We start from the raw sequence: 17,924 nt of genomic DNA, 5'->3' as shown, positions 1-17,924 counted from the left end.
ATCTCGTATGCCGTCTTCTGCTAAAAAAAAAAAAAAAAAAGAGGAGACGATGTCAGATGTCAGCAACGTTGCTCAACCTGTGTCTAAAGGTCACAGGACACTCCTGAAGCTTCATGAGGGAGTTTCTCCCCCATGTAAATGAAGTTGAAAAATAAAAGGCTTCAAAAACAGTTAGAGGTCATCGACCAGGTGCTGCCCACACCCTTGATGCTGGTTTTCACATCATGTGCAAACTGACACTTTAGTAGGTCAATGCTGAAAGCAAATTCCCTGAACTCAGCTTGTCTCTGTGATCACAGAAGAGTCAACAAAAAGTGGATAAAGAACTATACCATAAACCTCAGCAAGCAACCTGTTAGAGATAAACTCAGCTCCTCTCTACAACAAAATCATCCAACCATCAAAAAAAGAATGTGTTTGGAACAGAACTCAGTTTTTTTTCAGCCTTGTTAGAACTCACAGCATTTGGTGCACAAAGGGATAAACAAACTGCTTGCTCAAGGAACAGGAAGTGGTTTAATAGCGAGAGAAATCTTTAAAATTCTCGAATTTACTCAGTCACTTAAACAATTTTTGTAAAATATGGCAACAGATGTGCTCTAATTTCTGCCCTACAATACCATGCTGAGCCAAGCTACTATAATTATTTGCATTTACTGAATATCTACTGTGTGCTGTATGTAAAAGGTGAGCCCTACAAATATCTAGCTCTTGGCTATTAAGAAAGGGATTTTTTTTGTGTTTTTTTTTTTGTTGTTGTTGTTTTGTTTTGTTTTTGTAGAAGGCAAATGTGTTGTTCTGGGGCAATGGACAGAAAGAGGAAGAACATATTTATTTGGCCTTGATTAATTTTCTGTGAACACAATGCAATTTGCCCTACTGAGTTCATGCCACACACATCCACATCGCTCACACTCAGCACCGTGAACTGCAATGCGGGGGATATTGTCGTCCTTTTCTCTGATTTTTCTCATCTCAAATCTTTTCCTAAATCTTGCTGAAATTAGAATTTCAATGACAGTAATAATTTTATGGGTCAGACACATTTTCCCAGATCAACTCATTTCCAGACAGTGAGTTAACTGCACTCCATGGAAAGCCACTGGTGGTTCAGCCAGCTGTTCTTGGAAGCATCATACAAGCGGCTCACAGTGAAAGCCACCAGCTATACACCAGCCTGACTTAGTGCGCTGTTATTTTTCACCAGGCCAAAAGCTAGTCCTGTTTACCCAAGACTCCCTGTCCTTAAGCCAAAAAAAGGCTGTTTTATCATTGTAAACAATATGACTATACTTTAGCTGATAGTTATCATTTTAATAGGCTTTAATGGCACCACTTCCCAAAAAATCCACTTGCTAGGCTTTGTAAAGATCACCAGGAATTGCTTTGAAATCATCTAGTTATGAATAGAAGTGAAGAAGAGGAAAATAAAATGAAATTTCAGATCACATGATTAAACAGTGAAAGTGCTGAGCCAGTTCAGAAAAACATTAGATTAACTGTCTTCAGGTTAATGTGATCAATCATCACTGCCCCTGAACAGCAACCGTCCCCTGCAAAAAAACCTCCACCAATGCCAGCATCTTTAGAGACCAATACCAGGGTTTATTATGTTGTAATTAAAGAATTCTTTATTATTTTTTATATCGTAGACACATAAAAAGTGATATTTTCATTTCCTCATGTCAAAATTGTGTTGCATTTATACTGATTTGTGAAAATCATGATGATATTGATGCTATATTGTCAAGGTTTACAAAATAAAAGATTTTTAATCTGTGATGATGCTTTAGGATTGTAGATTTGAAAATTGAAACAGCTATAACTCCATCATAAGGATGAATTAACATCCTTATGATGTTAATTAAATGATGATGAACCTAAAATCTGGAAAATTACATCACTGCCTACTTTCTCTGAAACATACTTCATCTAGCCACAGAGTAAGAAGATTGAAGCTACACTGAAGACAAAATACTATGAGAAAAAACCTGGAAGATAAAAGTCCAGTCACATACTAAAAGTATGAGATACAAAACAAAATAGCACAATCTTTTTGCACTTAGGGGAAGGGTTTGAAAACTGGGTCACATATACACTTAACTATTACTCATTGTTGCATTACCTAATTCATTTTATCTTTAATTTTCAAAGGAAGCAAAGTAGCTAAGAATAGCACAAAATTACTCATTTTTTATAAATACAATGCAGATGATGTTGTAACAAGATAACATTCACCAGGATTCATAAACTTTGTGAGTGAAAAGTATCTAAGTCATCTAACCTTTTGAAGATAAAGTCTAGACATTTTTTAACATCTGCTGTTCCCCTATCTAGCCATAAGAGAGAAAGTGAAGTCAAGGAAGAAAAAAATGAAGGTGTTATCCAAAGGTAAGGTGGGTGCAAAAGCTTCCTAGCTAGGTGGCCATCTAACTTTCTGTCCTCCCAGGCCATCAAACTTTCTCCACACATTCTCGAAGTAAGCTTTTTATATCTAACACCCTGGGATTATTCTTCTGTATAAAATCTTCCCTTGGTTCCCCATTGCCTATTTAATTAATATCATGATTTCCTTAGTTATAAGTTAGGGACATTTGTCCAAGCACCTGCTGTGTGCCAGACTCGGGATGTGAAAATATGGAAGCTGTAACAGATTAGGCATGGTCCATGGAGTGTGTGTGCTCAGCCCTCCATCCAAACACCCAAATGTTTGTGGCTGAAGTGGGAGTGAAAGAGCCACTTCACAGCCACCACATGGCACTGTTGCAAGGTGGTGTTACCAAGGTGAGGAAATGGATGCTGGAGATAACACAGTAGACTGGGCAGTATCTAGAACCTGTACTCTATGCAGATCTCAGGACAGCTGAGCACATTCCCCACAACACCTACTGGCAGTTGGGTGTCTCTCTACTGGGTTTGAGCCATCATGGCTTTGGCCAATCTGTGGTACCTTCAGGATCTTTAATGTTCAATGTCACTCTGGTGACCAGAATAAGAGTAAGTGACAATAGTGGGGTGCAGACAGCACAGAAGATTTGGTTTTACAAGAAAGTTGAGATCCCAAGGATTCCTATAGTTAACTGGGAGAAATCTGGCTATGCTTGGAAAAACCACCACTGTAGGTGATGATAGTATCAAAGAAATACAGTTATATTACAGTTATTAAGTTGTTTGTCCTGCAAAATAAGTATTATTTTTGTATCCACTATAAATTAAACTATTCCTTTAAAATGAGAATATCTCTGTCCATTAGAAAAAAAAATGATGATACTTTTACCTAATTATCTTGGTAATTAAATGATAAATGTAGATCAAGGAGTTTAAATGAAGTTGTCATGGATTATTTTAGTGCAGACAGGGCTAACTGGCTGTAGCACACATTATCTTTCAACATGAATGATACAGATAAAGAAGTAAGATTTTCTATTTGATTTTGAAATGCAAAAATATTTTGCAGTTAGAACTATCAAGTATCTTCCTAACTGAAAAATGATTAACAAATAAAAACAAAATCAAAGTTCTAAAGTATAAATATTAAGAGTAATAGTTGATTTGCTAAATATGAATTTTCATTACATGTTACTAAAATATATATTATATGATACAAAGAATGGATACCCTTATTTGAGCACTAAGTTCAGACAATTCATAGTTCTCATAAAAACAATGCAAGGTTGCTAGATTAGTTTTGCAGAAGAAGAAACTAAGAAAACCTGGATATTTTTTTTCTGAGCATTCTGCTAGAAACTATTGGTCCTGGAACGCACCCGGGTGAGTGTGGTGGCTTGATTGATTTCTACTTTCTCTGTAAACTTAATCTCAGGGTCTTTTTCTGAAGGAATTCAGAACTGATATAATACATGCACTGATGGGGGAGGGGAGGAGGACAGGACTTTAACTAATAGGTTTGTGGAAGTCAGGTGAATGTAGAGAGAACAATTCTCCAAAAATGACATTATCTAAAAATTTTGATGATCGATGTTGAAAACATTGTTAAGACTATGATGAAAATATGTTTGAGGAGCTAGCATGAAAGTAACACTGAGATACAGAGGAAAATTGGCAAAGGGTGGCACAGTATATGTGTTTCTACCCCAACATACACTCACATGTGAACATTTTCCCTTGGCTCCCAAAGAAACTACCCTGAGAATCCCTAGACTTGGATATGCACTGAAAATAATAGTAAGGATATCTTGCTTGTTTTATATGCAATCACAAGTATTCTGCTCTCTTAAGTTCTGCACACTACATATTTTTAAACATTCTTATTTTGTATAATTTTTAAATTTCACAATGCAAACAAAAAGCATTCATAGAAACAACTCTTTGAGATGGAATGCAAATGTATGTTAATCTGTTTTAAATTAGACCTCTAACTTATCCAAATGATCTTTTCCCACATGCACTCTTGGTTTGATGATTTAGGTTTGCAGAATTTTGTGCAAAGTAAGGAAAGAAAGAAATTCTCTCTCTAAAGGTAAAGATGAGTCTTTGATTAAACACTTGCTTGTATTTGAATTAGTTCTGTGAGTCTTCCATGCTATGTTTTATCTTGAAGAAATAGAATGATGATGATATCTGCATGACATAATGCTGATTCTTTTAAACTATCAAACTAGTAATCAAAACATTACAAACATCTTATTTTATGATAACATTTTTGTTTTTGTTTCTCATTTTCTATGTGATGTGGGGAAGACTCTTATTTCCATTTGCCAGTGAGGAGACTGTGACTGAGAGAGGCTAAATAAGTTGTCTGATCAACTTGGATTGGAACAGCATTCTGAAGGAATCACACCTGTGTGGTCAAATGCTTTCACAGAGTAGATGACCAACTTCTTCTCCATTTTGTGGTACACTATGTAAACTTTATGAACACCATATGTCAAAACCCATAAATACAACTGCTTTAGATCACTTTGCTCCATCCAATTCCTCTGATTCCAGAGGAGGTTTGAGAATAAAATTTCAACATTGTAATAAAGTATATAATTTCTAACAATTCAAAACCTCATTACTTCATGACAACCCCCTTTTTTCTTACTCGATCTTCATGGGAATGGACTGTTTATAACTATTTGATGATATGAATGCATCCACTCCAATGACGGCTTGTATATGTAAGACTGCTTGGGAGCATTTCTGTTCCTGGAATATGAAAGCTGGCAAGCTTTATATAATTTTTTTTTTCTCCACCTGTTCTCAAACATACGGTATATACGAGGAATGGCTTAAGCTTTTCATTCTTATAGATCGAAAACATTTGAACAACTACCCATGCTAATTAACATATGAATGATTATGTTTTGTAAATCAAGGAACCATGATAAGAACCAGATGAAAGCTACCTATAAGGGATTTTAGAGAAGAGAAACTTGTAAGATACAAAACAAGAATTCTCTTACGTATCTATGAATGCATTCCGTAATTTATGGGCATCTCATCTGGCATGTCTCATTTTTCTTTCAACCTAGGCACTATCAGCTTGGCGTTCCACATTCTAGTTGGTTTTTGAAAGCTCACATGACTATAAGCTCATCTCTACAATGAATGATGTTAATAATTACACAGATTCTTCCAGTGTCCAAAGCTTAAATTATCCATGCAATTAGTCAAAAATGAGGAGAGGGTGGTTTGTGAAGTTTCCAAAGAGTTGCCTGTTTTCCACTTTGCCTATAAAAACCCAATCAATGGTTGGCTACTTTTTGCTCATGCTGATTAGTCTTAGCTTTGGAACATACTCTCATTGCCCATTTCACCACACAATCATTCACTTGATGGAAAGTTATTAAACTCCCATTCTGGGTACCACTTAGTGGTAAGTACAAAGATGAATAATATTGCAATCAACAGAAATACCCTAAATAATAAATACATGGAAAGCACCATGTGAAAAGGAAAAAGCGAAGAGTCACAGAAAGAAAGGGAAGGAGAGACCCTATGTGAATGATCCAGAAAAACTTCTTGAGGGTGGTGATGTTTGAGCGGGACTTTGAAAACTTGGCAGGATTTCAAGATGAAGATAGGGTAAAGAGGAGCATTTCAGTTAAGAGCCATGGCATGAACAAAGAACACAGACATAAAGTTACATAGGAGAAATGGGAAGAGATGCAATGGGTTTTCCACTGGGGCCCTATGGGAGAGAACACTGTATCTGTAGCCATAGGAAAGCAAAGAGCATTATGAAGACAGCTTTAATGGATTTAGACCTGACCTACAGAAAATAGAAGAGACTGAGATTTAGGTAGGGAGTGAAGTAGTGAAAGTTGTACTGTAAAAGGAATGAACCATGAACCAGAAGCAGAATTTAGGGGAAGAGAGATGAGAGAAGACTAGGAAGCTCATCACAACAGTCTAAATAGGAGGTGACAAAGGCCTGGGATAGGACTGGTGTAAATAAGATGGGAAAAAAATGGCAGTGGGAGTCACCACCACATTGCCGCTGACAGTTCTAAGGTATGTGTGCTGTGGGAGTGGGGAGTGGTGGTGACAATGTGAGAAAATCAAAGCATGAGAAACGAAGTCCTGGATTCTTGCCAGGTGACTTAGGACATGTTCTGGGGTAAGAGAGGAAAGTATGAAATAGGTGAATGAAATGTTCAGACCTATTGTGTCTGAGGTGACTGGAAGAGTAAGGTAAAATAGCCACTCACGAGACTAGATTTCTAATGGAGGCTGAAGATAAAGAGCTAGTAATAATCCAACCAGTTTACATTCCTGAAACTAGAAAGCCAGAAGATTGTTGCAGAGCAGGTAAGCTTCACACCAGATTACACTGGTATTGTGCATGTACTGACCCTTCACCAGGAAGTACTGTGATCCCCATTTTACTGACTGATGCTGTGGCTCAGAGGCATTATATAATGTGCCAGAGTCAGCAGTGAGGTTGCTGAGTTCTGATTCATGTCCTTGTTTTTCTGCCACACTGGGAAATGAGGACTTTCTCTCTCCTTTCATTTCAGGCTTTCCAAATGGAAGAACAGCCATGCTTTCTTTTCCCCATAAATATCTATGTTCCAGTCCAATCTTCATTCATTCTACTTGACTGAAATCTCTCCTGATTAGTCCCATGTCTAGTCTGTGTCATTCCCAATCTCACTGCTTTTAACCTAGTTAGCTATTCACTATCTCATTCACTGTACATTCCAAGACAATATACTTTTAGCTCTGTGCCTTGGATTCTTTCCACCATCCCACCAGGCTATCAGCTTTGGGGTTTGTGATCTGCAGCACTTCAAACACAAGCTGGACATCTATAGGCTTGCTTTTTTACAGGACATATCATCATGACACAAATGCTCCCTTCCAAATCCTCACATGCTACTCAACTACCATCCAAACAAGATATTTCTTCTCTATTGGTAGTTCGGTGGTGACTTTGGTTTCTATATTGCAGTTTCAGCTACTGCCTGGAAAAATGACAAATCACAAACTTTCTGATCACTCTATCTCTTTATCTTTCCTATGCAGATCATGGTTCAATCACTTTAAAAATCTTGAAGCTCTGTAGCTTCTCTTCATTGAAAGTGATATTCTCTAGCTAATTATATATCATGGTATTCTTGGTCAACTAGCTCTGGTTCAAAAAATTCGCTGTGTCGTTTGCTAAGTCTCACCCTTTCCTTTCCAGTACCTGAGAGAACTTTCAGTCATAAATGAATCCTCACCGTATGGCAGGTGAAAATTGTTATCCTCCTTACCGAGGAGGAGGGGGCTGTCCAGAGTAGACAGTGATTCATCTAACTCCCTGGGCCTTTTTAATGAAGCTGCCCTGATTTAAAGTACTAGAGAAATAATCCCTTGCTCAGGTTTCTCGCCTTTTTTTTTCCCCACAGAGAAAGTACATTAACAGTCAGTGCATTGTGAGGAGAGCGGGCAACTTGGGACTTGGGGCAGCATGAAGAATCTGAGGCTCTTTGGCCTGAAAGAGAGAAGAAACAGAGAGACACTAAGACTGTTTTTGAAGAAAACAGTTTTTGAAGAATGGCAAGAGGGTAGGAGAGAAGGCTGTTAGAGCTCAGAAATGGAACTAGAAGGAATGAATACATAGCAGTTGGACCTGCTGGGAACTTCTTCTTCACTATGCGTATGTAGCCTAATGGAGAACTTCTTCAAATCCAAACCATAAACCCATCCTGAGAGAAGACTTTTTTTCTTTCTTTCTTTTTCTTTTTTCTTCTTCTTCTTCTTTTTTTTTTTTTTTGCTGCTGCCAATTAAAGCATAAAAATCAATTCAGTGAAATCTCTTTCGTGTGTCTATAAATAATACCAATATTTTTTTTCTATCATGAACTAGTATGTATGATTAGAGGCAGCGTAGTATTCATACTGTGTCCCTAAATAGTTCAATAATGCATCTAAAATGGGAATACTTGTGAAAGTAGTGAGGTCCCCATTTCTAGAAGTAACTATTCAATCAGACTTAGAGAGATTTCAACCATGCAATTGAACATTCTGTTATTTCTAAATTTCCTAGTATCTTAAGGGCATTCTAATGTCAAGTGAGTTCACCAATCTCAAGCAGTCTACATAGGTATGTAACTAATTAGTATACATTCATTCTCAAAATGACTATTAAAATTGATTTAATGTCCTGACTTAATAATGATTGATCCCAGAAATTATTAAATGTCTTTTCAGACAATGATTTTAATTATAAGCATCAATTTATACATATTTGTTGAACACCTACTTTACACCAGGATCTGGGGATAAAAGAACAAGAAATAAGAGTTCTGTCCTCCATAACTCACATTCTGGTGAGAAAGATATCTCCATTATTGGGACTGAGAGGTTGAGGTCTAAGTATAGGACTTTGGCTTTTACCTCTATGCCTTAAAAACAGAAACTGTCTTCCTGACATGGGAAGAAGGCTATTTAAAAGTCCTCTTTGGCAACTAAGGTTAGAAGAGCGATCTTTAACCCTTTGGCTTCACTTAAGGCTGAACTGTAATGGATCCAGCTGGGAAATACCAATGTCAGATAAGGGAAGGGAAATAAGGCTTACAAGGTCATTTCAAAACCAATCTGAACTTGAATCCTCCCATGTTGCACAGTAAGTATAGGGCTATGTGCATCCCACCCCCATCTCCAAACTCAGAATAATTTCAGCTTGGGAAGAACAACCTACCAGGTCCCTTCTATACTAATCATGAAGAGAAATGCAATATAGAACCTCCACCTAGACCCTACCCTACCAGATAAGAGTCTATTTACAATGAAATGCAGTTTAGATTTAGATTCGAATTAGATTTAGGTTTACAGTCGTTTCTACTTTCATTTTGTGGGTTCCTTCTCTATCCTGGTCCAGTCTGAATCCAGTTCACTTCCAAGTGAATGATCCCGGAATTACCAAGGAGTCTTGGGGAGAGTGCGAGAGAAGGAACCTCTAACATTCCGTTTCCTTGGAGAGGGCGGCGCCAAGGGCAGGGAGCAGAACCTCTCGACTGGGTGAGCCTTGACTAGGGCATCTCTGACGCTCACGCTCGCGCTACCGCTGCCACGCTACCCCGGGCCCCAGCGTTTTGTCTTTCCTGTTATTTGCACGCCAAACCCTCAGTTCCCAGAGGACTTCGCCGCCTGCACCCGAAGCTTGCCCGGCGCCGCCAAGGCTTTGCTTCAGAATGAAAAGCGAAAGCCGAGGGTGACCCGCTGAGGAGGCGGCTGAACTCACTGCTCTGATCCAGCCGCCTCAAGGGGCGCGGGTGCGGACGCCGACCTCAACTTCCAGCACAACTTGGGGTTAGCTAACCCGTGGCAGCATCTGCACGCTCTTTCACGCTGGGAGAGAGCTCTCGGCTCCAGGGGCAGGGGAACCCTAGCTCCTCAGCTTCCCAGCAGGAAGCGCCAAAGAGAGTTCGGATGCTCAGCAACCCCAACTTCGGGTTTCGGAGAGACTAGATGGGCTGCCTAGAGCTCTGGTCGGCCACTACCAGCCTCGGGCGATTTTCTGACCACCCAACCACCAGGAGATGAAATGCCCCGCGAGGGGCGCTCCTTCGGATTTGGAAAACCCGCCTCATTCGCTTTGGGAGATTCGCCACCATCCCCAACCCACATCCTCAGGCCAGAGGATTTTCACCCTGCGATGCGCCTTGGTGAAGAGGACTGGGAGCTGGCGCGGGAGGAGCAGAGGTCTGCAGCGCGGAGTTGCTGGGATGCTGCCGCGCGCGGCTAGCCGCTAGGGCGGCGGCGGCGGGGCCCTGCGGCTGGGCAGGACAGGGAGCAGGCTCTTGCGCCCCAGACTCCCGGAGGTTCGTGAGCGCGCGCGCGCGCGCGCGCGCGCACACACACACACACACACACGCATGCTACCACCAGCACCCCCTCCCCCCACCTCCCAAGACAAGCCACAAGCCAGAACGCGGAGGTCAGAGCCACTGTCCACTTTACAGCAGGGACTGAAACATCCAGATGGAGGAGAAGGATCGCAGAGCCTTAGGAAGCCCCCCAGAGCTTTCAAGATCTGGTCTCTGAGATTCCACTCCTTAGGCAAGCATTTCAAGTCTCAAGGATCCGGGATGAACATAGAGACCACTGGAGAGCGAGCCCTCGCTCATCCCTGCCCTTTGCATAGAGAACTGACCAGCCCCGCTCGCCTCCGCGTACAACTAAGCTGCTGGCCTCGGGGAGTCGGACCCTAGGGTACTTCAACTCCAGTGAGGACTAGGAGGGAAGTGACAGCAGCAACTACTTCGCGCCTTGGCAAAGGCACGGAATCTCGGAATAGGCTGAGCTGCGGGCTGCAAAAGGTGGAGGCAAAGAGGAGTGGAGGAGGAGTTGCCAGAGCCGAGAGGATGACGTCCTCCAGAGCCTCGGGCTCGCAGGCACAGAGGATCTGTGCGCTCGCCGGGCGCCGCGCGCTCACTCCAGGGGTTAGCAGAGGCGCCGCGCCCCGCTCGCGCTGCGGCTCCCAAACGGCGCGCACGGGGGCGATCCCGGCCAGCTTTAAACCAGGGTGCGAGCCCTCCAGCCACCTCAGCACCTCTCCGCTGGTCCCTCGCCTCGGGCCGTGCAGGAGTGCCTGCTGATTGCAGGCGGGTCTGGGCAGGCAGCCCCCCAGACGGGTAAATCTCACCCCTTCCTCGCTTTCTTCCTCATCGACCTCAAGCCAAGGGCAGGCGCCCGCCCCCCAGCCCCTGCCACAGGGCGAGCTGGTGTCCCGACCTGCGCCAGACTGCGAAGAGGGATGGAGCACAAGCAAGGAAAGGCGCGCGCTCACCTGGGTCACTGGGAGCGTTGCTCCCCGGCCCTTCCCGGAGGCGGTTCACAGTCCGCAGGCTCAACCTTCCTTGAAGAAAAAAAGTAGCGCAAGGACAGATGAGAGGTAGGGCTGCTCACAGGTCCCTGCGAAGAGGCTTTCCCCTTGGGCTTCTCCCGGGTCCAGTCTTGGGTTCGGCGGCGCAGAAGGGCTCCCGCAGGCTGGAAGGGGCCGCCGGACCCGGGCTCCTCCCGCAGCGGTGGCGGCGGCACCACCAAGTTGCCACCTGCAGCGCGCGTCGGGCGCCTGTGACAGCCCGCGCCGCTCAGCCCGCGCCGACCCGCCCTCTCCGTGCGCTCGTTGGCTGCGCCTGGCGCTCGGGCGGTCCCGGAGCTCGGCCCCGCCCTGCTCCCCGCCCTCCAGCTGCTGGTTTGGGCGCAGTATGAGTCTCCTGCAAGCCTCCCAGGGCATTACAGCTAGGGAAGACTGGGAGCTGCCTAGGCTTTTGCAAGCAGGGCAAGAATCCTGCACACACATGCGTGTACATACAATTTGTACGTTGGGAACGAAGAAAAACGGGAGGATATAAGAAACGCCCTTCGTGCACCTTATCTGGTAACTTGACTTCTTTTGCTGGTATTAAATTTGTGCAATATCTGAAAAGTTAACAGTTTGCCGATAGCGGCAAACAGTGCAGGGATATGAGCGGTTTGGGAGTTGTTTTCATTTAAGGATCACACAAGTTCACACGAAGCGCTTCAATGTAAAAGTACCCATCTTTCCTCATTAAGCTACCACTGACCTGAAAGAATCCCCCATCCACAAAGATGCCCACTCCCACTGGTACCCAGGGAGCCTCTAGTGCTGATTATATCGCCTGCGAGTTAGGGCCATGAAAATTCACGCCCATGCGTACATGGAGGTTTTTTTTTTTTTTCTTTTGCACACAACTGTTGAGATTTTTAAGTAAATAAAGGGAATGTTGTCTTTCTTTCCACTTCTACGCCCACCCCCAACGACTGAGACAGGAGTTTATTGAGCAATCTCACAGGGAATTCAAGCACCTGCTTGCTTCTGCCTCTTAGTACTTCTGAAGTCTCGTTTTCAGGGAAGCTGACTTGGTAAGGACTTTCAGAGGAGAAACGCCATAAAAATAGGAAAAGTACAGTCTGGAACGCCATCCTAAACAACCAAAACATCTCGCTCCTGGGTGTATCTATGTGAAATAGGAACATTGCCAAGTACCCATTAGTTTAATAACATTTCAAAATTAACTTACTAAATAGCACATTTTATAGCCCATTAGGGAAACAGCTATGTTTTGGGAGTGCAGGTGTGGCACTGTTAAGCGTGATGAAGCTTGCACATACAAACTCATGTCTAGTGGTGCTTTGTAGATTCCTCAGCAGTGTGAGGCTGAAGGGAAGGGCTCTCCTAAAGGAAGTGAGGCAGTGGCTCTTCACAAGGGGATTTGGGGGACAGCTGGCACCAGCCAAGAAGGCATTTCCTGTCAAGTGTTGCTCAGTAACTTGGAATATTGCTTTATAGCACCAGTTCTTTGTATTTTAAGGCAAAATTTGTTTATGGCCATCCTTACATTTTGATCCTTATGTTCTACTTTAGGAATTCATAGCACCTCCCCCTCCTCCCCTCCACAGTTGATTGTTTGCTTTCACCTCTCAAAGAAGAGACAAACTAGTTCTTATCCATCTTCTTGAAACCCAAGACACCACAGGCAGTGCTGTTCAGAGGCAAAGCATTCATAGAGATAGATTTCAATATGCCAGGTTTCCCTACACTTTGACCTGAACTAGGTGAAATAGTGACTAGAATGAAGGTGTATCTTACTCAGGCTGGGTGAAGGTTGAATTATGATATATGATAAAATTTGGGAGTGTGGTTTGAAATGTCGGCTGTAGTGTTTGTCAACCTAGCTATGTTGCTGATCTGTTGACAGCCGAGAGGCTCAAACAACTACGCAAGATATGTTTCCTTAGTAGTAGGGAAGGAGCTTAAAGATTCTAGTGAATGAGAAAGCATTAAGTAGGAAAGATGAGAGGAATGAGAAAATTGAAACAGAGAATTGGAGTTTATTGGCAGAGAGAATAATCAATGGACCGTCTTTTGCCCGTTGGACATACCAATGCATGCTGTATGGCTCAAGATTCTGAAGGAGATAAAAGAAAATTGCTGGGACTTAGAGGCACTAAGTGGAGAAACTAAGAATACTGGAGTGGTTTATGGCATCAGCAGACAGGATTGAATCTGGCTCCAATACTTGTGTATGTATGATTTGTTTCATTTGTACATGGACACATTGTTGATACTTCTTCACCTGTGTAAAGGGCCGAGCAAGCACATTTAGCTGATGGAGTTACGGAAAGGATTAACTACATTAAATGCATCTGTGGTGCAAGGATTCACTGCATTAAATGCATCTGTTTAGCATGTAGTAAACATTCAGTAAAGAGTAGCTATTATTGCTAACGGTATTTAAAAAGGACTTCTAGGTCACTGACTACTTTGGATCTTTGTCTCTTATAAAATATATTTCTATCAAGCACTCATACAGCCTATACATTCCCTATGATGAGAATCTCACTAATCCTAAATTCACTCCAATTTCCTTCCTTGAATATGAAATGTATAACACGTTTTTGTTTTTTTTTTTTTTAACTTGTTTGTTCTTTTTTTTTATCCATGATTTTCAGACAAATCTCTAAACCCTATTTCACAAGAAAGCCCTTAAAATTGTGTAAGACAAATAACAGATCCCCTCTGTGATTTCTTTTGTCTATGCTAAATATACTCTGTCTCCAATCTCCCCTCACATGGCTTGATTTCACAATCTCTCACCACCTCTTACCCTCCAAGTTGCCTCTGACCTCCTTAAAATAAGAGCACAATGCTTCAGCTCTGTCTTTGCAACACAATACCTTTGTGGGATGTCTTGAATGTAATTCTTGATACCTACTGAATTGCCTGTTAACTAAAATTTGTAAATTCTTGCTACTTGGTACTATTTGATAAGAACTGGGTTTCTGCCTGGTGTTGATGATCAGTATTTCTTTTCTGTGAAAGAAAAGGGTTAGATTCATTGACCAGAAAAGTCACTTTTTAATGATATATGTTGAAATAATTTCAAACTCACAAAAACATGGGAAAATATTACAAGTTACATGTAATCTCTTGTATAGGTAAATAAATACATGGGTAGATAGATCCTCATGATCAGTATTCTTTCCCTGGACCATTTAAATAAGAGCAAGTATAGACATGATACCACAAAATCCCAAACCCAGGATTTTCTGCTGTTTAAACTCATTCAATCCATAAAGAATTCATTCAGGTAGCACCAACTTTCCCCAAAATGTCTTTTTCCATTCTGGTCCAGGATCACACATTACACTTAATAGCAACATCTCTTTATTCTCTCTTAATCTGCTATGGTTCTTCCTTTGCAGCTATAAAAGCCATATGCCTTTCATTCTCTAGATTTCATAGATCTTCACCCCAACCTAGCTGGTATTTCTTCATACATAAGCCAAGCCATGCATTCTTGTCAGGAAGATCAAACAAATGATGCTGTGCTCTTGACAGTACTATCCCATAAACAGGCACATGATGTTCAGTTGCCCACCATTGTGACATTGTGGATCACCTGATTGGTGGATACTGGAATTTTCCATTATATAGGCACCTTTTTTGCCTTTGTAGTTGTTAAGTATTTTTTGGAAGTATACTATGGAGATAGGTATCAGTGTTCTGTTCCTCGTTGAACCTTCATTCACTCAGGAGGCATTGATAACTACTCCCTGTATCAACCACCAATGTGATGGTTTCCAAATGAAAGTCTTCCATTTGCATCATTTCTTTGGAATTTACTAATGCCATTCTTCTGTAAAAATCTTTCCCATCTTTGTATTTTTTTTTTTGGCAGTATAGACTTATAAATTCCTATCCAACGAATTATATTCTATTATCTTCATTATTTATTTTTAATGTTCAAATTGCCCAGATTTGGCCAGATAGTATCTCTTTAAACATTTATTTATTTATTCATATAGAACTGGGGTACAGGCCAGAGATGTGGAGGGTGAGAGGATTCACCAGAGACAGAGTGGGGAGCAGAACAGGCAGATCGACAAAGTACACTGCTGAGGGGAGCAGCGGGCGGGTCAGGGGAGGTCTGCCACGCCATGTGGATCTCCTCCAGGGCAGGCAGGAATCGAACTCATGTGGAAGTGGCTTTAGCTTCTCAGTGTTGTGCTATAACCCGCTGCGCCACCAGGGAGGGCCCCAGATAGTATCTCTTAGATCCCTCTGATATGTGCTCATTATTCTTTGGGTATCTTCTAACTTTCTGGCAGGCTCACTTCATATTTTCTGTGCTCAGTCAGCTCACCAGGGAGTCTTTATTTCTTTATTGGAAATGGTCTCTAGAACTGAAGTCTTGTGTAGTCAACATACTGATACTGACCTGCCACAGGCTGTCCCAGTGAAAAAGAGCTACATAAGAATATACTTAGGTCTTTATATGTTTCCATTTCTCTATTCATTTATAAATATATATATCTATGTAATTGTAGTGATAGATCCTATATACACTTCTATCTTCATGTCTATGTGTAGCTTTATCTCTCTCTCTATAAATTTAGACCTATACTTATCTACATCTAGCTCTATACATAGATCTAGATTTAGATCATGAGTTTACACCAATACATGGGATTCAAGCCTAACATATAAGGGTTCTGTCCAACTTCTCCCATTCTTATTTATGAATCTCAGGTAGCAAGAAAACTGATTCCCATTACCTTCAGTATACTGACTTATTGGTTCAAGTTCACCTTGTGTGACATCAGTGCCTATAACTCTTACCCTGGCTGCTGATCCCTTACCCCCTGCCCTTGACCTCATGGACCCCTGGCTCAACTTTAGGTTTCTCTATCTCAGTCTCAGCATTGGGAAGCCAATGCTGCTGTCAGCTTCTGATCATACCTTATCCGCAAAATGTAGTTAAGTCAAAATCTTGAAGTCAATCTTGATAATATCCTGTATCCCACACCCCAAACCTAATCTGTTGGAAAATCTTTTTGTTTTACTATCAGATAAGTCCTCCTCTCTCACCTTGACTATTGTAATATCTTCCTGCCTGACCACCTATCTTGGCCCTGATTCTGGAAGACCACTTTCAACCCAGCACAACTTAGTATATATTGTTTTTACTCATCTACAATGTACTGCTTCCTTTACTTCTGCCTGGACTATACACTCCATGAAAAGGAATTTTAGTTTCTTTTGTTTATTCTATCAGTCACAAATGCCTTTATCAAAGCCTGATATACAAATGCTATTAATAATTACTTGTTAAATTATGAATTTAACAATTACATAAACATTCAAAACTAACTATGGATACATTTACATACTAAGTGGTTGCTAATGTGACTTGAGAGATTGAAGTCAATGGTGTTAACTGGGCAGGTTTCATAAGGAGGAGTCTTTATACATTAAAGAAAACATAGAAAAAGGCTACTTATAATGTAAAGATAGAAAAAGACTGTCTGATGAGTATAAGGTAAAGTAGGTAATCTGGACACAAAATATTGTTTTAGGTATCAATTGACCATTCATTGAAATAAATGGCAGAAGGGCTCTCTCCTAGGTATTAGAAGTCCTACAAACATTTCTGAATCCATTCTATAAAGCCATGTATTCTGCAATAGAATTTTAAATCTATCCTTATTGTGAAAAAAAAAATTCTTATGAAGCAAAAATGAACAAACCAACCCCCCCAAAAAAAAAACTCATTAAAAGAGCTCACGATATTTCAAACTTAGCACCTTCATTTTTTAATAGGCAACTAAGCTCACAAGGGAAATCATTTTCCTTCTCATACTATTGAAGTCCTGTTTCTAGCCTGGTCTTTTATAAGCAACAGTACTATAGAAAACATTTCTATAGGATGAAATGGAAACTTATACATGCTGAATAAATTTTCAGCATTGATTAGTCATCCAATTTTTAATGTACCTTATTCTGCATACTTTAGAAGACTCTGAGTGCATATTTGAGAGTTATCTAGAGAGCAAGTTTCACTGAGGACAGTCCTACATTATTTAATGACTGTGCTTAAAGACAACACATTAAGTGATTTATATTTGGAATTGCAAAAATATTTTTAGTTTTTATAAATCAAAGGATAAGTGGCATTTCAACAAAGTTCAGTGAGTTGAATAAAACATATAGCTTTGATAGAAATTTTAGGTATCCTAACTTTTAAAGGTTTTTAGCTCATCTTTAGTGGGTTAAAAAGATCATTGGAAAGTGTGTTACTTCTCTTAAATTTATCTCATTAGTGTGGAGCCTTTAAAATGAATTTGGGACTTGCAAAAATAGTTGCCTGGTTTATGCATTAAACTTCTTTTCAAAGGAAGACCTTTCCATGTTTCCTCTAAGGAGCCATCGTTTCTAACATAATGGCTGCCAGATTCATTACAGGTGTCCTCTGCTTGCCAGCGCACAACCAGAACACTTGCCTTTGTAGCATGAGTTTTGTTTTTTTTTTTCCCCCCGATGTTGTTCTTCTGCTACTGAAAGCTTTAAAAATGTTAAGCAAGAAGTCAATTAACATTATGTTTTCTTGAAATGCCTTCCATGTTCTTCTTGATGCTATTTCTTTACTAGCTGTGTGGCCTTAGCATTAATCTCTCTGATT

Source organism: Condylura cristata, unplaced genomic scaffold, assembly GCF_000260355.1.
Source record: "Condylura cristata isolate star-nosed mole 26May11 unplaced genomic scaffold, ConCri1.0 scaffold00016, whole genome shotgun sequence".
Taxonomy (NCBI): domain Eukaryota; kingdom Metazoa; phylum Chordata; class Mammalia; order Eulipotyphla; family Talpidae; genus Condylura; species Condylura cristata.
Note: the sequence above shows the minus strand (reverse complement) of the source record.